The 26,218-nt window shown below is 41.3% G+C and overlaps 1 long non-coding RNA gene across 1 annotated transcript in view; it reads right to left on the bottom strand.

Annotated features, from left to right (window-relative positions):
• LOC310708206 overlaps positions 1 to 4,031 on the bottom strand; it is a 40,836-nt gene extending 36,805 nt beyond the window's left edge. The window contains exon 1 of the long non-coding RNA XR_014526903.1: positions 3,746 to 4,031. This is a non-coding gene — a long non-coding RNA (uncharacterized lncRNA). The remainder of the gene's footprint in view (positions 1 to 3,745) is intronic.
• Between the last annotated feature and the right edge of the window lie 22,187 nt (positions 4,032 to 26,218).

Raw genomic sequence — 26,218 nt, 5'->3', positions numbered from 1 at the left:
CACTTTCCATTCTTAAGTTGGAAATAGAGTAGTTGCTTTGGAGGACGATAATCAGGCATCCGAACAACATCACCAGTCCAACAAAGTTGATCTTGAAGAATCATTACTTTGATACTGGTTTTCTTTCCTTCTTCCAGTACACTGACATTAGTTTCCCTGTCTTTCCAAGTGATATGTAAAACTTCTCAGAGACTTTCAAGGAGTTGGATATGGCGTTTATAAGTGATCCACATTTCACAAGCATACAGCAAAGTTTATAGTGCAATAGCTTTGTAAACAAGCATTTTGGTTTCCCTAAGAATGTCCTGGTCCTCAAACACTCTGTAATTCAATCAGAAGAAAGCTGCAGAGCTCAGGCGATGCTGGACTTCAGCATCAATGTTTGGCCTTGTGGAAAGATAACAGTCCAGGTAGGAAAACTGACCAACACTTTCCAACGTTACATCATTAAGTTGGATTTGTGGCACTGCAGAAGGATTGTTTTGTGCTTGTTGGTGCAGCACTTTGGGGTTTTTTCATATTGAGTGAAAGGCTAAGCTTTTCTTAAGCTTCTGCAAAGATGTTTAGGATAGTTTGAACCCCTTAAACCTCTACTAGCAAGCATGAACCCTGCCTTCATTTTGCCCTGCTCAGCTTCCTTATGCTACTCTGCAAGTAAAAAAGAAAGGGGGGGAAACCCATAGATTATTTAAAATAATCTTTTAAAAACAAGCCTCCTATTTCACGGCTTGTTTCTTTTTTTAAAAGTCCTCCTAATATGAGGTAGCTTAATTCAGGAACTGTCATGCTTTGGGGAAATAAAGAGCCTAAGCCCCGTGTAATTCAAAACATCAAATTATATGGCCATGAAAAATTAGGGTTTCTAATGGCAATGACAACTGACAGTCCACTAAAAGCGATAATGTGAATGCCACTATAGAACATGATATGTCTGTCTTTGCAGCCTGCTGCATATGGAGATATAAATTATCCAGTTAAGCCAGAGATTGAAATGATGGCTCCAATCCAAAACAGACTCTACCACATGAACAAAGACTGGAGATTCTGAGCGGCCCTGGTCATTAGTTATGTGATTAGACCAATGCCCATCCATGCATATTTCTAATTAAGTGCTTTGCATTGAAAATATACAGGCCTATAGCAACAGCTTAATTTAATACACATTTAACCACCATCAATGAGATGAGCCCTTTAAATTTAATCTAATATATTTTTATTTCCAATTTATTTCTCAACTTTTGACCAGGAGAAAAATTATGTACTGCAAAACCAGTTAAAATCCATTTAAAGGCACAAGAACCAATACAAAGCAATAGAACAAACACCCTGAAATCACAGCTGTCAGAATGGCAGCATTACAATCAACCAGCCGTCTCAGCCCGTTATCCCCAGAGGCCTTTCTAAATGCAAAAGTCTGATGGCCAAAGAGAACAAGCCAAGTGGTCCTCTAATAAACCGATTCCGGCCCTGGAAAGCAAAGTGCATAATGACAGCACCACCACCAATAAGTCCCTGCTCCTTGCATACAGTTCCAAAAAGCTAGTACGCCTCTTCAGAAGACCTAAGCATATGGAGAAGACTTGCACATAATTCGTTTATTTGTTTAATCTCACAATATTTATACACGGCTTGATTGCAAAAAACAAAAAAAAACAAACCCAAAAGGTTTACAAAAAAGACACAGTGGTGCCTTGCAAGACGAAAAGAATCCGTTCTGTGATTCTCTTCGTCTAGCGGTTTTTTCGTCTTGCGAAGCAAGCCCATTGACGGATTAGCGGATTAGCGCTATTAGCTATTAGCGGCTTTTAGCGACTTTTAGCGGCTTATCTTCTGATCGGATCAGCTGATAAGCGGCTTAGTGGCTTAGAAAAAGGGGGGGAGGGGGGAAAACCCGCAGGAACTCGCAAGGCATTGTCGTCTTGCGAAGCAGGCCCATAGGAAATTTGTTTTGCGAAGCACCTCCAAAATGGAAAACCTAGTGGGTTTTCCGTCTTGCGAGGCATTCGTCTTGCGGGGCACCACTGCATATGCAGCCATTTAACTGTACAGTTCAGCTACTAGCTATGAAGTAGCACACTAAAGTAGTTACTTTTAAAAACTTGGGACTCAGCTATACAGCTGCAAATAAAACATTTTAAGTGTGTTGTAAAGTGCATTATACAAATGTGACACTAGATGGTGATGGTGAGCTATGGCAAATTCACTATGTTTTTCTTTTAAAAATTAAAAAAGCATTTTTACAACATTTTCTTTAAAGTGTGTCTAGGTTCCCCCTTGGTCTTTTTCACAAGCTGAGTTCTCTCTCTTCAACTGAAAACAAAGAAAGTACCATGGCCAGTGGCAGCACACTCAGATGTTATTGCATTCTAGGGGTTGATAAGGGGGACATATGAATGGGCCCTGGTAGCATAACTACTAGAATTTCTCTCTTCCTGTCAGATATTTCACTTAAGTTTGATTTCTGAGACAGTTTTCTTCACAGCACGCCAGGAATGCATAACCGGTAACCGCATCATTACTTTTGCTCTATGTCATTATACTAATTGGGGCTTTCCTATCTTAAACACATTTTAGGCAAACTGTGCTTGTTTCTTTAATTAATCTTCTTTAATACAAGGAAACTGGGTGAACCCAGGAAGGTCAGAATCTGGGTCCTTTTTTGTATAAACTGTTCGAACCATGTAAACGGTTTCCCCCCAGACAACATGAGGCAAAAGGTTGTTGGGTGGAGGTTTGTTAATAAATGATTGAGAGGTCAGTAGTTCTAGGATAAGCATTTGATAAGCCACAAACTATTTGAAGCGATGTGTCCTTTGATCTGCCAGAACCTCTGGCACATAGAGAAATGCCATCGTGTACCAAAGGCCTTCCTAATGTTCCCAGTGATGGTGTGCAAAGAATGCTTCAAAGACCAAAGTAGGTGGTGGGTGGGAAGGCCTTTCACCTCAGCTTGATTAGTGGACCTTTAAATCAAGAGACTGACCTCCCTTTCAAAGAGAAGCATCTGCTTGCATTAAAGCAAATACATTCAACAGTCTATGAAAGACACTTGGTTTTTGTTTATGGAAGACACTAAGTTGCATCTCCAGAGTTTTGGTAGTCAAGCCTATTCACCACCTCTCAACAGCCTTCACCTGCAAAGCCACTTTTAGATGGGAGGATGCTAAATGAGTTCCACCTCCCATGGGTTTCCCCGCTATCTCTTGGTTGATAACTGGCACCCACAACACACTCTCAGATTTCGAATGTGCCCCCCGGTCCAAAAAGGTTGCATTTCCACCGTAAACAATGCCAGCTTTCCCCCCTTGCTGCCTACTTCTTATCTGATGCACAAGATCCGTGTGATGCCATCTCTTCATATTCCTCTGCAAAGCCATGAAGACTTTGGTGCATCATATCAGTCCATACATAATGCTATAACAAAGCTACGTACATCATTTAACTGAAACAAATGCATACTCCTTGTCTATTTAGCCCGCCCCCCCCCCCCATTTTCTGCATGACATATTATAGATTTTAAGCCCCTTTTGACTTTTTTCACATAGTAAAGTGCCATGCAACATTGTCATCATAAACACATATTGGCCAAAAGCATTCAAAAATTTCAATTAGAGCTTAAAAACAGCAACAACCCAATAACATTTGGCAACGCCAGCACAAACTATTTGCATGGAAATGAGTTTTTAGACACCTGCTATCTCAAGAACTCAGGAAGTTGGAGCAATAAGTTCTTTGGAAAGCCAACATGCAATTGTTGGGACATGCCACTTCACCACCAGTAATACTGTTGAGAGAATTCCCAGAAATGCAGCGACTCTCAAGAGGACGTCCATTCCATTCCAATAACAATTCAAATGTCAGTAAGCTGGAGCTGTGGGCAAAGATGAGGTTCAGCCAGCAGACAAACAGCTAGGTTTACTCTACTGACATCTTAAACTGCACATTGCCCTCTTTCTGACGACAGTTGATGGTTTTCTGGTTCTTATGGAAACTGCAATGTTTAGATTGACTCTCTACTTCCTGTGCGTGTGATGGGTTCTCACTGTCTGAAGATCTGTTTCTCAGAAAAAGCTTTCGCCCACCACCCAGGAATGTTTAGAAATGTTTATTTGTCTGCCTGTGTATCAGCATGTCCATGGCTGTGGGGGCGCATGTTTGTAAGTTTAACTAAGTTTAAGTAAACTTTCTGGTTTGACGCTGATAAGGGTCAGATGAAAGTAATCACTGAAACGGCTGCTTGGAGCAATAAACAGAACAACTTTGCACCTCATGTCTCCCTTAAAGGTAGCACCACACTGATATTATCAAATGGAGAAGTGTAATAACATATTTGAAAACCAGCGTGCATTTGGACCAGTCAGTGTGTTGCACTAGTAATAGTGAGGATTAATTGTATAATTACATCATTTATATGCCACTTGATATTTATAACTTATTTTAAAACATACAGTAGAACATTGCAAAGCATCAGATACTGCAATTGAAGGTTAAGCAGCATGATGAACAGGACAACAAAATATCCTTTTAAATATTTAAAAAATGACAGATAAACATGAAATAGCACAAACATATAGTAAAATGGCACATATACAGTATCATTAGCAGCTAAGCAAAATAACTGAAATAGAAGCTGCGCCCACACTTCTCCGCTCCCGCTATAACCTTTCCCAAATACATCCTTAGCACTCTTCCCTATACAAACCGCACTCTCAAGCATTCCCACCAACCACATAGATGACACAGCTAATCCCCAGTCAACAAAATGTCCAGGCTACAAAAATATCTCTGGTAGCATTAAGCATGATTTAGAACCGGCTCATTTGCCGACTGCCATCTACAACTATGCAGTGACAAACAGCGACATCGCTTCTCCCTGCCCATCTTCCACCCAGGTAGGGCCTTACTCTGTACTGATTCAGTCTCTGACACTGAGTTGTATTATGCAGCTTTGAAACACAAGCATTACAGATTATCGCTCTGGGAGGCAAAAGCACAATGCCAGTTGCCACCTAATAATATATCACTTACCTCCTACTGAATAATAAATTCAATAATGCATCATAATGATGCTACAGAACATGATTCACAGGTGAAGGCAGGGTCCCACCCACCTGCCAAAGTTGACCCATGGGATGGGGGGGGGGAGACAGTGAGCAGGATCGAACTCCCTGCCCATCATCAATCCTGCTTTCTTCAGGCTTCAGGTGTGCAAAGTAAGTTTCACATAATGGCACCTCTTTTCTTTAACAAAAAAAGCGCTGCATATTGGAAACTGCATGCAAAATAATGTTTTCCAAAGCCTACTAATGCCAGATTCTGGTTGGGGCAATGGTTATTACAAGCAACATGCCATGGTGCTTGACAAGAGTTAGTATACATAGTTTTTCAAATAGCATGTTCAGAAATGGTTCTGAGAACGGGCCCAGAAAACTAAGCTCATGTTAAAAAGAAACCTCAACCAACGTGACAGATCAGTGACCGCTGCATAACTTAACGGACATAATATTCACGGCTACATTCCCCAGAGAGTAAACGTAGACATTTTGAAATATCAACTCCTTCCCTATAATTACAAAGCTACGTAGTCAGCCCCAATAGAATGGGTGCCAGGAGGTTCCTGGCATCTAACCCCAGAGGTTTCTATGAATCACTCTGGACCGCTTGACCACTGATTTATCTGTTCGCAACACCCGTAAATAATGAGCACTGACTGTAACCTTGAAAAGCATATACTGTGTCAGAGTCATTCTTTCCCAGACAGATGGAAAGGTAATGGTAGAGAGTAGAAAGTATTCTTTCAATAAGCTGCTAGTTCTGTTCTCGTTTATTTATATACCATGGGGAGGGCAAAGCCCCCCCCCCAAATAGTGAACAGAATATTAATGCAAAAAAAAGAGGAAGAAACAGAAGACTATACTATAAAAGAGCAAATAACCCAAAACCCACCAGTCCCACTGGGTATACTTTTGTGAATTGTATTCCTACTTTTAATACAGATGTGGCTCCCCAGCATTACATCTCTCACTAGGGAGCCGGGTTAAATCACATCTCCAACTCGCCACCCTACAGATGCTCCAGCCTCTCACCTAGGAGCAAGTCTATCCTCAACCAGGCACCCATGGGGAGTGTCCTCACCCTCATCGCACCCTGAAGGAGTGACCCACTACTAGTGTCCAAATACAGTGGTACCTCGGGTTACATATGCTTCAGGTTACATACGCTTCAAGTTACACACTCCGCTAACCCAGAAATAGTGCTTCAGGTTAAGAACTTTGCTTCAGGATGAGAACAGAAATCAGGCTCTGGCGGCACGGCGGCAGCAGGAGGCCCCATTAGCTAAAGTGGTGCTTCAGGTTAAAAACAGTTTCAGGTTAAGAAACGGACCTCCGGAACGAATTAAGTACTTAACCCGAGGTACCACTGTAGAGCTTCCTTCTATATCATGTATTAAAGTAGAGGCAACCAATAAGCCCCCCCCCCCCCACTGCATATGTTTGGGACAACAACTCCCATCAGGCCCATTAGAGTCTGCCAGGAGTTAGCCAGAACAATGGCTCTGGTAACAGATATAAACATTCATGTGGTCAGGGCATCTACAAGCCTACATTATCGTATCTGTGTGCAAAAATGCCTGCTTGCGCAGCATAGAATTCAGATTAAGAGAGCCTAGGCTTTCCTTCTTTCTTTAAAAATTAATCCCTATGTCATTAAACTTCTCCTTTTTTGCTTCTGTTCAGTTGTGTGGTGCATCCAGAGCTGCACCTTTTAACACACCTTTTACCATATTTGATAAAGTTTCTCATCATGAAAGTCACACTGTTTAGAACTAGGTTTTGCCAAAAAGTGGTGTTGATGCTATTGGCAGCAACCTGCAGGGCCTCCTTACCCTCTGTAACATGGCAATCAACTTACCTTGTGCCCAGATGTCACTGTGCTGAATTTTAGATTATGCTCTTAGTTTAATGCTGGTTGTAATGTGTGTGTGATTTATTTGTATTTGTCTTTTTTGTTGTAAGCTACATTTTGTAAAAAAAAAGAGAGAGGGGAAAAGATGATGATGATGATGATCCTTGCTTTAGCATTGTCTGTCATTACCCTCACACAGGAAGGCACTGACTCCAGAACAGAAGGCAAGTTCCAGGATATATTTTAAATGAGAAATATTGCTGGACTACAATTCCCATCAACCCCCAGCCAGAATAGCTAATAGCACAAACAGTTCAGGACCATGATACCTCAAGGACCACCTCTCTCCATATGAACTGACCTAGACCCTGCAATCATCACCTGAGGTCCTCCTTTGTGTGCCTCCTCCACGAAATGTATTGAGGGTGGCAACACAAGTACGGGCCTTTTCTGCAATGGCTCCTTATTTGTGGAATGCTCTCTCTAGGGGGATTGCCTGGCACCTTTGTCACATATATTTAGGCACCAGACAAAAACATTTCTCTTCTCCCAAGCTGAGGCAGGCAAGGGCCCATAGTTCATCTCCCTAGCTGGCCAGGTGGGGCTCGCTAGCTCTGTGAGATGTGTGACTTCTTAGCTGGAGTGGGCTTGGAACAGGTGAGGGTCACATGCCTCATCAAGACCAACTGCTGCAATCAGCAGGCAAAGTAGGCTAGGGAAGCAGAGCTGAGGTGCTGGGTCTGCTCAGCTGCCCATGATCCTCCAGGATCTGAGAGACTGTACTTCGCTTTGGACTTAGGACCCTAGACTGGGGACTTGGCATACTGACTTGCTGCCAGGTAGGCCAGGGGATTAGGGCAATATGGCCTTTTAAATGGGGAGGGGGACTATTGTTTTTCTTTGTTACCATATTGTGTAATTTTGGGTTTCTATGTTGTAAAATGCCCTGTGATCCTTGGATGGTTGTGGTACAGCAATTTAACAAATAAATAATTGCCAGAAATGATGGGAATTGTAGTTCAAAGATATCTGGGGACTCAAGTTTGGGAAAGGTTATCCTACCGGTTGTAGTTGTGGTTGTGGAAGGGCCTGCAAACTGGGCAAAGACACTAGATTCAAGAAGGTTTGTTTTGAATATTTGTTCCCATTCCAAATAGGTTGTTCAACTGGGCTACCTTAGGTAGTTCTCCTCTGAAGGTCATGTTTATCTGCTTCATAACACAGCTGGCATCTGTGTATGTGTGTTTGCTTAATTCATTGTTTACCTTTCGATGATTTCATTCTCCTGCTTGTTTTGTGCAACATGGTTCAGTGGCCCCGACCTAGAAGTCACGTGAGCCGAATTGATCTGGAATGTACACGACGGCGCTTACATGTGGGTTGTATTTCCGAGCCCACATGTAGGAAAAGGAAAATATGTGGTGATTAATGATAATTGGAAAAGATAGGTATCAATGTTTCCAGACTGTAGTAGAAAGCTCAGAGGAAAAAAATTAAGAAGCGCCCTGTGTTTTCGAGATCTAATTATATGGATAATGTGTGAAGAATGGGCTAGGAAGCAAGAAAAAGTGAAATTGCTGGACAAAAATCTGTAACGTGCCCCTATTAGTGTGTCTCTTCTATTCCTTTGCATCATTTTCCACCTGACATGCCTTTTCACTCCTTGGACCATTAACCAAGAAGTCAATGAAAGTAGTTCCTAGAAGAAGGTATAGAAGCATAGAACATTTAGGGTGTGGGGAGTAGGTATTTTTCGTCACTGTCCCCCAATTCATTCAGCCACTCCCCGAATAAAGAGCCCATTTAACTACACCACACCCATTGGAAGCAAAAGATCTAATTCTGCCTGTCTGCCAGGTATTCTCTATGTGGTCACTATTGCACATTTAAAGAGCAGCCATTGTAGCAGCGACATCAGCTGCAGTAGCAACAGCAGCAACATCTAAGAGCTGGAAAGAGGAACCAGTGTTCCTACTTTGCCTTATCTTATGTTTAACATATATACATTTTTTGCTTATTGTCAGCCTTCTTCACAGCCTGTTGTCTGGTATTTTAAATAGATGCACAGACAAACACAATCTCTTTGGATCCCCTCAGCGCTTTCTCTCCCTGAAGAAAGAGGACTCAGTAGTAGAAAGGATGGCTAACACACAACATAGCTTTGGAAGCGAGGGGAAATGATCATGGAAAGAAGCAAAGTGATGTGCCCTTTTGGCAAAAGGCAGGTTAAAAGGGGATTTGCGTTTTAAGCCTGTGATGTGCAACCAGCATGGGAAGATGTTCTGGTGCAACCCTCTTAAAAACATGGTGATGAAGTTTCCACAAATGCAGTGCCTGTCAGAAAACAAAGATTGTGTAATTTGTATTCTTTGGAAAGAGGAGCAATTCCAGCCAAAAAAAAAAAAAGTGGAACTGGGATAAAAGCTCGCTCTCACCCTCTCTTGCCCATCGTCACAGCCATGGCTAGGCAAAGCCCCCTGAGAAATTTGACCAGTATCAAAACTGTTGTTGAGCTCTCTCATAATTCTACATGTCTGTATAAGCTGCTGCGTCTTACACACTGCTTGGTTTAGTAATCATTGCAGTTTCTTACTTGGCCTCTGGGATCATTTATGGGCATCTGATGAAATGTAAGAAGGAATGCAGACCTATTTTGAACATCAAAACTACTTGTTTGTGGGGTGTTTTGTAAGACTTCTACGGATCCTAGGCGGGTTCAAATCTCTTTTCTGCCTGAATAGGACTGACTGAAAGAGTCTTTGTGAAGCTAGCCCTTTTGGTAAACATGACATCACCCCTCAGTGTCATAAATCTCCTGATTCAGGACAAGAACCAACTAGTTTATAGTCTTGCTTGCAGAGGCACCAGCATTTCAAACAAAGTTAAAAGCTTTCTGCTAGACTATGATGCAACACTGGCTGCCACAATTCAAATGCACACATAAGCGGGAATCACTCAGCACATTTGTGTCAAAGCAAGAAAACCAGGGGAGCTTTGATTTAATAAATAACACAATGTCATTATTATTGTGGTTAATAGGGAAATTTATCTGAGGGTGGCAGATGCGGGAAGTCTTTTTAATGTGGAGAAGTTTTTTTAACCAAGTAAACCTATCAAAATAATCCTGTACCACAGTGTTTCAATTAAATGCCATCTGCCCTCATCCAAAGTCCTATTATGCACTGTGAGGCAGACACAGAATTCTTTTATGTTTTGTTTCCCCACTAACTTCAGTGAAGAGGGTGACTGAGTGCATAAAGGGATGTATAAAAGGTAAAGGTAAAGGGCCCCTGACAGTTAAGTCCAGTCACAGACGACTCTGGGGTTGCGGCGCTCATCTCACTTTACTAGCCGAGGGAGCCGTCATTTGTCCACAGACAGTTTTTCTGGATCATGTGGCCAGCATGACTAAGCCGCTTCTACTCCTGTTGAAATGGATTGGGGAAATGACAGCATTTTACCCCAATCTATACTAAATTATCCATTTACATAGGCGTATTAAATTAAAATGGAACACCCATACATGGCAGGATTTGGTTTGCATTTGTGTGCACAAATCACTTCCTCGGGTGATTCATTAGAGTGCATGTGTTTATCGTGGAACCTATAACATGCTTTCATGTTTCCTGTGACAAGAGAGGAGGCCTGGATTAGTTGTACTTTCACTGATTGCTGCTGCCTTTCTTAACACGGCGGTCTGGATTTTTGTGAAGAAAACCCATCAAAGGAAATTGTTGCTGCTGTGCAGTGTGTGGCAGAGAAAAGAAAAGTTGGCTAAAGCTGCAGATGACACTCTATTTCCTGACTCCTTTGCAGTTTTCTCTGTGTGCCTGGAGGCACCTGCTCCTTCTGACCATATCTTCTGTTCATCCTGGAATCATAGGAACATAGAATTATATGAATGGAAGTATTCAAAGGGTCACCACACCCATAATCCTCCTCCAACCAGCACCCACAACCCCTACAGTGTGGACAGCAGCTGTTCTGCCACCATTAACCACGTGAGCCACCCTGCCATGTCCACATCAGCTTGATAGAGCAGAGTAAAACAATTTTTTAAAAAAGATTCACACAAAAATCTTCATCACTGGCACGGCACACAACATTCAGAAAAGGGGATTTGTAGAGGACAAGTTAGGACACCGCTCTGGTCTTTGGGAAGAGGTTTAAGAGGGCATCTGGACATCCTCAGCATGAGCTCTGGAAGGGGGAGAAAATGTGAAACCTCCTTATGCTTTCTCTCTCATGTAGAGCAGCCTTTGGGGGATTTCAACCCAAAAAATTTAGAGGAGTGAGAGAGAGAGGCTTCAAAAGCATAGCCTTTAATGTAGAAGATCATTACGGACATTCCCACATTCAGAAAAAAAAGAAAAAGGCAGTCCGATGTACCTCTTAATAATACATAACAGTCTGTTTGCCAATATCAATTTTCTTTATGTTTTGTAAGATATTTTCCCCCTCTCTACCACTTAAGGATGCCGTTACTGTTCAGCAGTTTCCAAGCATTTCACTACAGGAACTGAATGGAGCAGTGTAGCATTTAGGAGCCGCTTTTCAGTGACGTTGCGGCCAGCTCATGAATGGGAGACAGATGTTTGGCTAATATGGTGCTGTGCTGAAATGCATCTTTAAACAGATTCTCAAAAGTGTAAATTGTTTTTTGGGCAGAGGCTGAGACTCCACGCACTGGAAATAGTCAAAAATACTGAAATTTTAGGTAGCCTTGTGTGTCATGTGTTTGAGCCTTACGTTTGGGTAAAAGATCCCTACATTGCAGGAGGTGGGACTAAATGACCCTCATGGTCCCTTCCAACTCTACAATTCTGTGATTCCTGTGGGCAAAGCAGAACTGCTTCCCATGTTGCTTGTCTGTACACACACAATTCTATTTTTTGTCGTTGTGCTATTTCCCCAGCATTAGTGACATTATAGTAAGGGCTCTAACTGTTCCAGGACATCTGTTTGCAATGCCAGCACTCATCCCTAAAAGACATGAAGTAAGGATGGTGTTGCCAGATAATAATAATGTTGTTGTTGTTGTTGTTGTTGTTGTTGTTGTTGTTGTTGTTGTTGTTGTTGTTGTATGAGGATACATATAGTCTGAGGCCAAATGCTCCTGAGCAAGTGCAGAGTCCATTTCCCCTCATCACTGTGTATCTTTAGAGAGACTTTATACATCAGAGTTGGGAAAGTTGGATGAGACTTCTAGACAGACTTGAACCACATGATTCTTTTCCCAGAAATTAAGTGTTGGTGCCAATGAAACTATAAGTGGCAAAGTGACAAGTGGGCTGATTAGCACTAAAAAGCAAGATGTTGCAGAGAACAATGCCTCATATATCCGAAATCCATTCTCTCCCTCCCATCCTGCTGCTGGCTAGTGCGATTTTTAAAACCAAGAAATTATCAGGCTCCCAGTTCGTTATCAGTCAATGTTTTTTGAGTAGATGCACTTACAGCACAATTCTATATGATGAGGTTTCACAGAGTTCAGTGGAGCCTACTCCCAGGTAAGTGGGTGTATAGGATTGCAATTGGTCACTTGATTACTCTCTCTTCTCCTTCCCTCTTCAGCTTTAAAACACTTGCGGAAATCTGTTGCTATAAAAGGAATACTTTTTTAATCTGCATTTATCACTAAAGGCATTTCTTCCCTGAGGGGGTGGAGTGACATGCTCCTTTAGGAACTATGCTGAGGTATGGAACAAACCAACACAGCTGCATAAGGAGCATTAGTGAGTCTGTGTGCTGATCCAGGCACAACCATCCATTTATAACATGGCCTGTTAAAGAATATTTCAACAGTTTCTGATAATGTCCCAGCTTCTTTCTGCTACACTTTTGTGCAACTGCTAAGGCAGCTTCGGACACGATAGAATTCCAGACCTAGGCAGCACTTCCTATTAGAGAATAAATGCACATTACAGGTTGTATTCAATTAACTCTGAGTAGACCCATTGCAGTTAATAGACTCAGGTTTGCCAGTTAGTTGAATCCAACCCTACGTATCCATCATGACATGATGATGCCTAAATACAATCTATCCCGTCTTCCATTTTTCCTTTGCGTAGCGTCTGTTAGATTGTAAGTTTCAGGTCTGGGACTTGTTAGTTACTGACATTTCGCAAGCTGCTTTAGGAGCCTGTTTGGCTGAAGAGCCTGGTAAAAATAAATACATGCAAATAGATTTCAAAGCCTCCATCTGCTACAGCTTCCCATTTCATGAACGCACCACGCGATAGACCAATATGTGATGACCATCTCTGACAATGTATAGACACCACTTGCATGTTTTTTGCTACATGTTCTGTGGCCCCATGTGGGGCTGTAAAGACTCGTGAGCATTTTTTTGAAAGCACACTAAAGCCTCTTGGAAAACACTTCTGGTAGCAGAAATAGCAGATTCATGACTTGGGAGGCTACAGAAAGCAAAGGGGGGAATTTGTGCGGAAAACTAAAAACATACTTAGCCACCCCCCTTTCAATTTTCCTGCTCCTTTTGCTGCCCTTGTTATTATAGCTGCCTTCAGAGAGACCAAGCAAAGTTTGTGGGAGAGCGGCAGTTGCCAAAGGAGATCACTTCTGAGAAGGAAAAGCTTTCTGGCTTCCAGGATCTATCCTCAAATTTCCTAAACCTTTGCATTTCTGTCTGGCGGTCTGCGGAATTAGTACATCTAATCTCAGGGCTGAGGGTTGGTATGTACAGACAGAATCCGAAGAGGCAATATTTACAGAGGTCAATGCAAATATTTTACACTGGAACAATTTGCTTTGCCTTTGGTTTTTTAAAAAGGCAAACATCTCGGCGACACATTAAAAAGCCATCACGTTTCACCTGTGTCCGTGCTGTAGTTAAGAGAAAATAGATGGTTTTGAAGCAAACTCATATATTGTCTTTAGGTCATCCCTACTCTGGGCCAGGACAGGATCTGTGTTATTAGGGTGCTCATAAACTTAGGGAAATCCGCCACTCTTTCCTAGAAATTTCCAGCCAGTGGTATAACTGGCTCCACAAAGGATTAGGGAAGGCTTTGAGTATCTACCAGGCAAGGCTTCCTAGACAGGATGTTCATATTCTTCTACAATGGGAGGGGGCACCATAGACGTGTGTAGCACATTTCATTAGGCTGCATACCCATGAATTTTGTTTTAATTCAACAAAGGAAGAAGGGAAAGAGGAGAACGACAAGACAAACAAATACAGTGGTGCCTCGCAAGACGAAAAGAATCCATTCTGTGATTCTCTTCGTCTAGCGGTTTTTTCGTCTTGCAAAGAAAGCCATTGACGGATTAGCAGATTAGCGCTATTAGCGGCTTTTAGCGGCTTATCTGCTGATCGGATCAGCTGATAAGCGGCTTAGCGGCTTAGAAAAAGGGGGGGAAGGGAAAAAACCAGCAGGAACTCGCAAGACATTGTCGTCTTGCGAAGCAAGCCCATAGGAGATTCGTTTTGCGAAGCACCTCCAAAACGGAAAACTCTTTCATCTAGCGAGTTTTCCGTCTTGCGAGGCATTCGTCTTGCGGGGCACCACTGTAAAGACAACGAAGAGACAAGGAGGCAAGAAGGTAACAAAACAACTACTATAGGAGTGGTCAAGAAGCTAAATCAGCTTTTCCCTGCAGAAAATAAGACCTGTGCTGACCAGATCTGGAGGGCCGAGGGCAGGATGACTCGTCTTGTTTGCTCACATGCCACAAAAGCAGCCCCTCAACCCTGCAGATCTTTCTCCACCAAAGGTGGCCGGTGGAGCTTGGACCAGGGACAGGGCCTTGAGATAGAGACAGATGAAGGCAAAAGAAAAAGGCCAGAATAGAGCCCATTCATCCCACAGCCACTTCCAGAGACAGATCCATTTCAGCCTTTTTCTTCTTCCTGCATATCTCTCTCTCTCTCTCTCTCTCTCTCTCTCTCTCTCTCTCTCTCTGAAACTTCAGAGTGTGCCTGGACATACTTAGCAACCCACCTTCCTTGTGCATATCTGTGGGGACCACATGCATTATAATATCAAAAAAAAGAATTCAATAAGTTTTAGCAGCTGCAGCGGGTCATGCCTGGAAAAAAACACTAATCCTGGGCAATACATGTGGACCCACCATCATCATGTGCCTCATTTATTCACTTCCTAGTAACATCTAAATTTTCTCAGTATGCGATGGGATGCTTATACAGTTCTCCTCTCCATAATAGCAATGATCTGAGGAGGAAATGGAGAAACTAGGCTACTTATGAAATCGTCAAAAAGAGGAAATGCATCACCAAAGAAGAGTACAAAAGAAGATGCAGATTTGCATCATTTTTTATTTCAAAATATGAAAGAATTACTATAATTTAAATAGAAATTTAGTACATCTCACCATATTGAGGTAAAGTGTAACCAGGTGACCTGTGAGCCTGCTCAGTCAGTTGTCCAACCCCCAGCATTTTGGAGTGATTTGACCCTCTCAAATTTGCCTTTCAACTTCCTTTTTACTCATTTCAGGGCAGTTTCCCTTTTTGAAGTAAAATGTGACCATGTTGGATTTTCTTAGCCATGTGACACACTCTCTGTTCCCAGTTATTAGTTTTTTACACAGTAAGAGAGATGGCTCCTGCATCTTGTGACATCTGGATAAACCCTGAGGTAGGAAGGAAGCTGATACTTTGCCCTATCTTTACAAATAAGCACATATAAGCCCCAGTAGACAGAAATACTAATCTCCAGTTTGGCTGTTGTTCTTCCTTTCAGATCCTCTGGATTTATATAAAGGTAAAAATAAAGAAAACTCCTCCCCTTAACTATTTCACAAGATACACCAAATTTTGTGTGTGTGTTTCCCCCATACATATACCAAGTAATCAGAAATCTCATTTTAAATCAGCATGGTTTATCGAATAGTGTGTGCTTTCAAATACGAATTATTTTTCTTCACATACTAAATGCAACTTCCAGTGAATAATATGTAGATTTATTAAATAGCCACAGAGAAACTCTGGGACATGACGAGGTTAGATTAATATAAATTCCCTTAACACTTCAGCAAGTGGCCCTTTTGTACACTCAAAAGCATTTAGCCTGCCTAAAATTAAACCAAAGAAACCATGTGCAATAGTCTCAGGGGAGAAAACAAAACCACCACAGGCTTTTCACTTTACTAAACCAAAGAACTGTTAATATTACTAGAGCTTAATGGAATTCTGAAGTAGGCCTCCCTGAAGTCTTGGTTCTAAATCAAGGAGAGAACTCCAGCGAAGCAGGTCAGCCTTGGAAAAGCAAACTTGCTGCTTTTGAACGGTAACACCAGGGAAGGGGGTGGGGTGGGAGAAGACTTCAAAGTGGAGATGTTAATGTTGCTTGCCTTTTGCAATTGGACAGGTCAATGTAAATAACTTTTGCTTCTAAGCAGGGATGGATAAGAATGAATTTTGAATGACATTTGTGTTTTGGTTCGCACATTGGTTCATAAAATGCGAGTTAGGTTGGTTCACATTAAAATGTGAACCAAACAAATTTATTCTCCAGCTCTACTTCTACATGTTTCTTTTCTTGATCAATTATCCCATGAGAGCAGCTACTGATATGACTAAAGACTGTGAGACATTTGCAAACCCCACATGTGGAACTGGGCTGATAAGTAGAAGGGAGCCAGTAGAAGGGAGAAAAGGGAGAACCTTTCAGTTTTGGTTCTCTCCATTTTTCAAATCCTGAATTTTTGTAATTATGTTTCCAAATCCCTATGAAAATTCTGCAGCATTTTAGTGTGGATTTCTCCTGATAAAAACATTTTCAAGCCAATTTTGAGCAATGAGCGCATTTTGTAAGCACACTCCCATAATTTTATGCATTTTGTATGTTATTTTCACTAATATATTGGTTTTTAAGCAAATTCATAGAGGCGGTGATGGCTTGGATGAGGGCCAATAAAATTGATGGTAAATTCTGAAAAGTCATGTATCCATGAGGTGGGGAGATGACCTGCTCTGGACAGGATGGCCCCCCCTTAAAAGGAGCAAGTCTACAGTTTTGGGTGCTCCTGGAGTCAGCACTGTCACTGGTGGCCTCAGTAGCTAGATTTGCTTTTTTCAACTTCAGCTGGTTTGCCAGTTATGGCCCATGTTGGACAGAGATGACTTGGCAACTTCCAAATTGGATTGTTGCAATGTGCTCTATGTGTGACTGCCTTGAACTTGACTCAGAAACTTCAGTTGGTCCAAACTACACCAGATTACTGGCTGGGGTTTCTTTTTGCTCACATAACCTCTTAAAAAACAGCAGCAGCAGCAGCAGCTGCACTGGTTGCCAGTTTGTTTCTGGGCCCAGTTCAAGGTGCTCATATTAGCCTTTAAAGCCTGAAACAACTAAGGGCCCTCAGTTTGTGAAATTGTTTTCCAGAAAACCACAGGGAGGGAAATGGATGCCCTTGTCTTCTCCCCAATACTATAAAATCAACAATCATTTTTTCACTTATTTCTCAGGATTCATACCTTGGGGTACCTCCATGATGTATGTTATTTTCATAAATTGTCCATAAAACAATGGAGGGGGGCGGGGAGAAAGGTTTTTTTAAAAACACACAACAAAACACACCCAAACCTGGTCTGGAGGGCACTGTGGTATCCTTGTGACTGGCCAGTTGCATTTTGTCTGTGCATTATGTAGAATGGTACCTGTTATTCAGCCACCCCCATGCATCCATTGGCTCCTTTTGCACCTGGATTATGTGTGGACATCGATGCTAGACTAGTGTTCGTTGGTGATTCTTTATTATCTCATGTTTCAAGTCGTAGGATTCTGCTGCCAATTAGCTGCTCAAAATATATAGGTTTGCAACTACATACTGTTGATATTACTCTGGTATAAGCAATGACATCTGTCACTACTCAATCTTTAAATAGGAGAGAAAAGGATATAAATCTATAACATATTATTGGCAAGCTACTTAGGGACACATTTTGGAACTGACATAGCAACCTTGTAAGGCATCCCCTTCCTCCCTCATTTCTCTGACTACAGGACCCTAAACCAACTTTTTCAAAACAATGATTACCTCAGAGATTGTTATTTGAACTCAATAATATTAAGGATCCAAGAAGAATCCAAACAATATTCTACAGGTTGATCATTTATCATTGTGGAAGTTGAAAGAGCTGGCCTGCTTTTTATACATCTGATTTTTTTTTTTTAATACAGACAATTAATGCTAAAGAAAGAAAACCAAATTGGCTTAAAATCTTAAGATATAAAATAGCATCATTAAGGAATAGACACTGAATTATATTGTTTCACCTTTTTTTAAAAAAATGTAGATTTATATATCAAACAGATGGGAAAGTAACCTACCAGTATTGCATTAATGTAATTTTTGAAATAGAATGGTCCCATTAGGATTTAGTTGTAGGAGGTTTTTGTTTGTTTTTTTGTATTAGCCCATGAAAAATGAAGCTGAAGAAAAGACTGTTGTTCATTTCCCTAATCTTTATATTAAATCTTTCTTCCAAGGAACGGATGTAGTGTCAATTACAGCTCTATCAGAATATTCTCACATTTTTGTGGCTGTGCCAAGGAATATGCAATTTATGGAAATACTGAGAAGTGCTTCAGGGGGAGATAGCAGATATTTTACTACCTGCATCTTTGCTGGCCCCCACTTCAAGAAGGTAAAAGGAGACTCCTGCAGCAGGTGGAAGGGATAATGAACAAAGACTTTTCCAAAGTAGGAAAGTAGCATGTGAATCACAATTATTTTAGCTGTTGGGGTGCTGTTGTTTTAAGAGTTGAAATGCAAGGGGTAATAATTGAGCTTTGAATTTAGAAACAGAGGTCTTAGATGGGACTAACTTCCTCAGCCTCTCACTCCCATGGAGAACTCATTTATCAGATCACTAATTAAAGTATATCTAAACAATAAAAAAATAAAAATTCCAGTGATGCAAAGAATAAAAACATCCTGTAGACAATAAGCAGCTCTCAAACCCTCAGTGAATTAGGGACTTCCCCTGCATGTGAAGACAAGTTCTGGCAGATTTATTTTATTTTATTATTTTATTTTAAATAAATCAATTTATATTCAATAAATGAGCGAATGAGGTGAATATAGTGGGTCCAATGATCAAGAAGGCAGTTTCTGCATGTGCTTTAGAGGGAAGAGAAGGACAGGTTAGGCTCGTCAACCTGGGAAAGTAGCCCATCTAGGAGAAGGAAAGCTCTGATCCTGAAAGCAGGGTGGGGTGGGGAATCTTGTCGTCTAGGCAGCCCAGGACCTCCGTACACCTTACTCAGGCTTTCACCCTCCGAAGGTCACCTCAGTGCTGCTAACACAGCGTTTGACTTCACCCTCGGAGGCGCATTCCATTTGTTTGTCAAGAGACAAACTGATGGCAACAAGCAGGTATAAAATACAACATTGCAAGAACATCCTGAGAATATGGTCTGTTCTGTGGCCCATTAACAGATAACAGTAGCAGAGACCACAGAGCAACTCATCATTTCATTCAAGGAATGAGTGGGTGTCTTCTTCTTTTCCATCCCACTATTGTTCTATGGGTTTGCTCTGCTCCACATTTTGCTCCCTAAAAGTAATTCAGGAATTGGTGCATGCACAGTTTGCTGATGTTTCAGTTCACATCTCTGCCCCTCCCCAATGGGATTCCAATGCACACAAGCACGTATGCAGATTGGACTAGAAGTGGGTGAAAATGTGGTAGATCTCTGTATTGTTAGTATTAGCAGATACCATACCTCATTGTGACATTGCGCCGATGTGTTCAGGGCTGGATTTAGGTTTGATGAGGCCCTAAGCTGCTGAAGGTAATGGGGCCCTTTATATGTCCAGCTGTGCTTTGTCAACAACAAATTGCCACTGTTTTTTGTGCCGAATATATGCTATACGGTAATTTATGGACCAAATATGTATCTAAAACCATTTGCACATGCAGAATGTAGGCACCCTATGTATAGAAATGAGCCCATCCTAATTTTTTATTTTTATTTATTGTGGCCCTAAGCTATAGTTTGTTTAGCTTATACATAAATCCGGCGCTGAAGGTGTCATATATGCATTGAGCATAAATGGGATCAAGATGAAGCCTGTATGGATTTCAAAGCAAAAACAAGGTGGAGATGTATAAGTCACCATTCATCTGAACCATTTGAGTGATGCTTATGGTAAAGTAGCGTCATTGCAAGGACTGGTTGTTCTGCTGGGGGCTGGCATCCTGTTGGAGTGAAGAGGTTTCAGTTGTTTCCACAACTTGACAGCTCCTCACAAGCTGAGGAGTCCTAGCAGAGGATGCACTGTGTGGAGTATGACCTCGGTTAACTAGACCTAGGTCATCAAATTGCATTAACCAGACGAATTATAAAGACCCTTAATCTTTCTGCAGAGAGAGCCCACATTGCATCAGATTTCTTTAAAATCTTAATTTGAGCACTGGATTAAGCATTTCATGGAACCTGTTATTTAGGATTGTGAATGTTTTCTGCAAAGAAAAACATAACAACGTTTTTCAATTACACAAGCACGGGGTTACCATAGTAATTTACTTAAATCAAAATAACTGCACCTATGCAAATAGCCTTTGGGGAATTCAGAACATCTAATTTAGAAAATAAATAAATAACACCATGTTGCCAGATGTGGTATTTTAAAAATATATCCAGGAGGCATCGTTTATCTTGTCAGTGTGGAAAAGGCTCCTTTCTAGGTAATTTGAACCTCTTCTTGAGATAAAGTACTTATTAGGTTACAGTTTGGGAATTAGCCATTGGGCTAGAGGGTGAAAATATTTTGTTTAATAGCAAGTTTGCAGAATGTACTTCTTGTATTGGCATAATCTCTTTTTAAGGGAATGTCAGTTGAACATAGAGATAAGCAATGGCGCAGGACCTTTCCTGTGTCATTAAATTACATTATTTCCTTTCTTTTTATATTCCCTCAGACAAGATCAGTTCAGTGAGTATGCTACAAAACAACAACGAACAGGCTAAAGAGCTGAACATTGTGTACCCTATTTTAATTACTTTTTGCCATTCTGTGAACAACGGCTGTGCCTTTTCCTCACAAAAGTCCAACTCTTTTACTCCATTCATTCAGAGTTTGGGCTACAGAATAAATATTTTACATTAAATCCCCATAACAGCAATGAAGTATTTAATGTATCCATTTATCCTGGCAACCCCAAGATTGTCCCTGAGAGGGATGTTCCCCAAACCAAAAGAAGCATTGGATCTTTCTCTCCAGAGCTGAAGAGGAAAACCTAGGAGAGGGAGGCTGCCTTATAAGGAGTCAGAGCATTGGTCCATCTAGCTCAGGATTGTCTACACTGATTGGCAGCAGCTGTCCAGGGTTTCGGGAAGGAGTCTCTCCCAGCCCTACCTGGAGATCCCAGGGGTTGAATTTGGCACCTTCCACACACGAAGCAGATGCTCCACCAATGAGCTACAGAGCTTGTCAGAATTTCCCTCCACTGAATCAAACTGCTTAATAAAAAAATTAAAAAAAGGACAGTGGTACCTCGAGTTACATATGCTTCAGGTTACAGATTCCGCTAACCCAGAAATAGTGCTTCAGGTTAAGAACTTTGCTTCAGGATGAGAACAGAAATCAGGCTCCGGCGGCTCAGCGGCAGCAGGAGGCCCCATTAGCTAAAGTGGTGCTTCAGGTTAAGGACAGTTTCAGGTTAAGAATGGACCTCTGGAACGAATTAAGTCCTTAACCTGAGGTACCACTGTAGTATACACAGACCAGCAAAATAATTAACAATACTATGCAGGTGTGACTTCCAACCATGCCTTAGGACAAGGGTTGCTATTATGGCAACCGCAGGTACCTCCTATGGCACCCACAGAAAATATCCCCTCAAAAATCTAATGCACACTTCTTGTTGTTTAGTTGTTTTTACCACTAATTCATCATATCTGTATAGTTCTTTAATCAGCCAAAGGCCTGGGTGAGGAGAAATGTTTTTGCTTGGTGCCTAAAGAGGTATGTGATGAAGGCACCAGGCGAGCGTCCCTGGGGGAGAGAATTCCACACACACACCACATTTCAGCGAGGTTTAAACTCAAAATGTACCCCACCACAGCATGCACTTTGCTATTACTGATAATTTAACTGATTATTATATTAATAAGATTATTTTATACTTTAGAGAGCCTTGAGTACAGTTTTAATGCAAGTTTGGAATACTTCTTGGAAATAAGAATTTTAAAAGCCTATGTCTCCTTTAGAAAAGAATTCAGGGAAAATGAAATGCTTGTCATATGGTGAAAATATGTTGAACTTCAAAGAAGGAATTAATAATAATTGAGAAAACTGCAACAAGTTTCTGATTTTTCTGAGGTTTGAACCTTATGCCAGATTTAACATTATGAAACTTTGACATGCCTTTCTGTTGGAGATCTCAAGACAGAAGGAATGTTTGGAAGGGGGAATTAAACCTCTTACCATTTTCCCTTTGGCATTGTGTAACTCTCTGAGGTGGTGGGTTTATGTGATGTTCTTTACATGCTGAAACCAGACCCCAGAAAATAATGTCGCTTACTTTCTTCAATCAATTTCTTATATTCTCCCTCTCCCAGAAAACACCTTGTTATTCAAAGTTACAGAGAGTCTTCCCTGCTCTTTCTGTTTCCCTACCCAACACACACTTACTATGGCATAGCACTGCAACATCAAGAGCACTGGCTTATCATTTACTGCATTCAAAACCATCTACTACTTGTTCAGTGGATGAACAAAGAAAACAAATTATACCATTGCATTTGCAGAAAGCATTCCCTACGAGGTGTGGGGCCACCACAGAGAAGGCTCCGCTCAGTTGCAGGACACTGCTGGTATTAATGCATGGGTAGGCTGATATGGAAGGAGGCATTATTTTAAATATTTGGACCACTGGCAGTTTAGAGCTTTGTATGTCTCTATAAGCACCTTGAATCCTGCCCAGATAATAACTAACAACCAGTCATATTCTTTTAAATCTTCTGTTATATGAGATTGGCTCACAGTGCTGGTTGGGTTTTGTTTTTGTTTTGTTTTGTTCTTTTAAAGCACAGATACAGATAGGAAGCAAACCTTTGGGGCAGTGCGCACCCCTATTTTCTACCATTTGCAACCTCTAGACCATTTATTCAAAGCTATGGCTGTCCAGGTACCTTGGAGTTTCCCGCTGCCATAGACTCTTGAAGTCTCATTCAGTTTTATTTTTTCACCCCCAAAATTAGAAGACTGAATCAACAGTTATAGGAATGAATCAGTTACAAATCCGTATAGTGGTACTTTATTTTCTTTCAGTTATCAGGTTTCCCATCTGCTTGTACCAGTATTGGAGCCAATGCCTTCCACCACTGTGAAAAAGTTATCCAATAGCACAGAAATAAGTTGCCCACCTCCACAAGTATGAACAGAAAGTTGAAAGTCCACAAATGTGCAATAATTAATTTAAGAAACTCAAAAGCTGGCATCAAAGAGAATAGCAAGGTTTTTGCCTTAGGAATTAAAAATGCAGCTGCATGTCTGTAGGTTTGCTTTTAAAAGAGGCACACACTTCTGCAGGATAAGGCTCAATAATGCTCGTAGCTGTTCATAATGGCTATCAAATCTTTGGTGTATCATCCTCATTCCTTCTGTCATAGCACACATCTGCTCAAAAGTAAGACCAACTGAGTTCAAAGGTGCATACTCTCACATGGAACTGGGTATAAACTGGGTATAAACTCATTGACTATGAGCAAACCCCATTGAAATATGCATAGGGTTGGGCTGAACAGTATCCTTCTAAAGCTCTTTCATCTACCATGGACTCAGCTATACAGCTGCAAATAAAAAGTTTTAAGTGCAATATACACTAGATGGCGATGGTGAGCCTTATGGAAAATTCAATGTATTTTTAAAAACCGTTTTCAGAATGGTTTTCCCTCATGTATCTCCCACACGGAACAAGACAAGGGAAGTAGTCATTGCTTGGCTTTGTAGCAACGTATCTGGCCAGAAGCACTGTAGGTCAGATGAAACCAAGAGCCTTGTGGAACAATTCAATTGAGGCCAAAAGATTTACAGAGGAGGCCTGGACCTCAGGGGTGTCTATCTACAAGCCCCTGCAATGATCACACTGGTGACCTATGCTCAGACTACTGAGCAGCGGCAGCAGATGATGATGATGGCTGATGATAATACTTCAGTTTGAATCTTTTCTCCTACTGATTCAGTCAACCACAAGTAAATGATTTCCCTTCTTGATCCTTGGGATTGGGGGGAAAGCATGGTCACTTAGTCCTTTTTTTTTTTGCAGAAAATGGTGCATATTGACTTTAGCATCCAAAGCTCGGATTTTGACAATTCTACTCTAGAGAACTCTGCAGTTTAAAATTCCTAGATATTTTTTTAAAGCCTAAAGACCAAAATATAATGCTTTATTCTTGTACAGTATAACCTTTAGCACTGCATTCTGAGATAATCCATAAAGGAAAATGCATCTGAAACACATGCTTTGAACAAAGAGCAATAGTGTTTGGCGTTGTGTGTTTGTGTGTATGTGTGTGTGTTTTCCAGTTAAATGAGGAGCCAACTTCCTGGAAGTTCTCTTGCACTCCTGGCTTTACTAGAGGGCTTTTCAAACATGTCTCAAATGTGCTTGTATGGGTGGTCTACCTACCACAGGATTTCTAGCAGTAAGCGACTTTGTTTACCAATGCAAGTATGATAACAAAGTGTGTATACAAGCACAAAACAGACTTTATATTTGCTAGGAAGATGGAGGAGAATGGCGAATCATAACTGAATGTATCTTTTTGCAAAAAAAAATATGTTGTTCTGGTGCATGCATTAAAAGAAATATTTCAGCTAAGCCGGGTTATTTTCTGCAGAAAGACAGATGTTTACCAGTAATTATTCTCTTTGCATAAAGCAGATCTGACTGTTTCTTAATCTCAAAATAAATAAGTAAGAATACATAGCCATATGTGGGCAAGTGTATGAGCGTTAACACCAAGTCAATGTAGTAGAGAACAGTATGCTAAAGAAAACTGATGATATTTGAAATTCAGTTGGTTAAAAAAAGAAATTGTAGCAGAGACAAGCAATACTACTAGCTCCCATGAGAGTATACAAAAATGTTGCATCCATGTATAGGGATGAAGCTGTTAATTTTGGTTTCTCTCTATTACTCATTTTCCCCAGTCTTAAATTTCATTGCGTGTTGAGTCCCACAGTGCCACCCACCAAAAAATTCACACTTCACACGTGAATTTTGTTTAAGGTTTTTGGCATAATTTTTGGCCACAACTTTATTTAAATACAAAAAATGTGAGTGGTTGCTTAGGCATTGGTTATGAATATCTGTCCTTGCCCTCAAGGACAGAGCTGGCCCTTCCGGACACCAACGGAAGCCAGCGTGGGAAACAAGTATTGGGTGAGAAATCTGAAACTGGGCAACAGTCCCTCACTTCTCACCCTCATGTTCCGGTGGGGCTTGCACAGCCGCAGGTCCGACTCCGGGGACAAGGACAAATTGTATGGCAAGCCCCTGAATTCCTTTAACGGAATTCCCTTCGCATCATTTGGAGGGATAGGCACTTACCCCTCCAAGCACCAATTTAACCAATGCCTAACCGCCAACCTTACAAGTTGTGACGATTTGCTACGTAGTAGGCAAAAACCAAATGGCACCAGCCAATCAGCCAGATGGCAAAATTCCTACTAGGCCCCCGCACCAAGGCGGACGACCCCATGACAGGCAATAGCAAGGTCAAGCGAGCAAAACAAAAAACCACCCTATAAAAGGGCGGGAGGGCGGGTGATCCGATGCAAAACAGCCAAGAGAGCGTCCAACGTCTGGCCCCTGTATTTAAGGACTCTGACCCCTCCCCCAAACTGGCCACAATTCAAAACTCCCCAGCAACCCAATTTAACCACTTAAAGGCTTGGGTTCCTTACCAAATTTGCCTAGTCACTGCAGGGTGGCCTGTTCTTCCCAACCGCAACACGTGCTCTCTGTTATGGAGAACACGCTTTGTCCGCATTTCTGCATCAGTGAGCTTTCTTAAAGCTCTCATACAACCTCTGCAGCATTTTGGGGTGCGTTTCTCCTAAAATATGCATTTTGCATGCAGTTTTCTTTACTATACACCTACTACAAAACTATGAGTTTCCAGGATTTCCTAGGAAGAGAATGGCTATTAAACCAGTTTAATCCTGCAGCATGGGTATGTCCTTAGTCAAATTACAGCCCAACTCTGAATTCACTACTTAGGATTGGGTATGTCACTGTGCCAGCTTCCATTCACCATCTGTAAAATGGAATTATCCTGCTCATTTTACAGAAATGCATTACAGGAAA

Source organism: Podarcis liolepis, assembly GCF_965112155.1.
Source record: "Podarcis liolepis genome assembly, chromosome: 5".
Lineage (NCBI taxonomy): Eukaryota > Metazoa > Chordata > Lepidosauria > Squamata > Lacertidae > Podarcis > Podarcis liolepis.
This window is presented reverse-complemented; position numbering and strand designations above follow the sequence as displayed.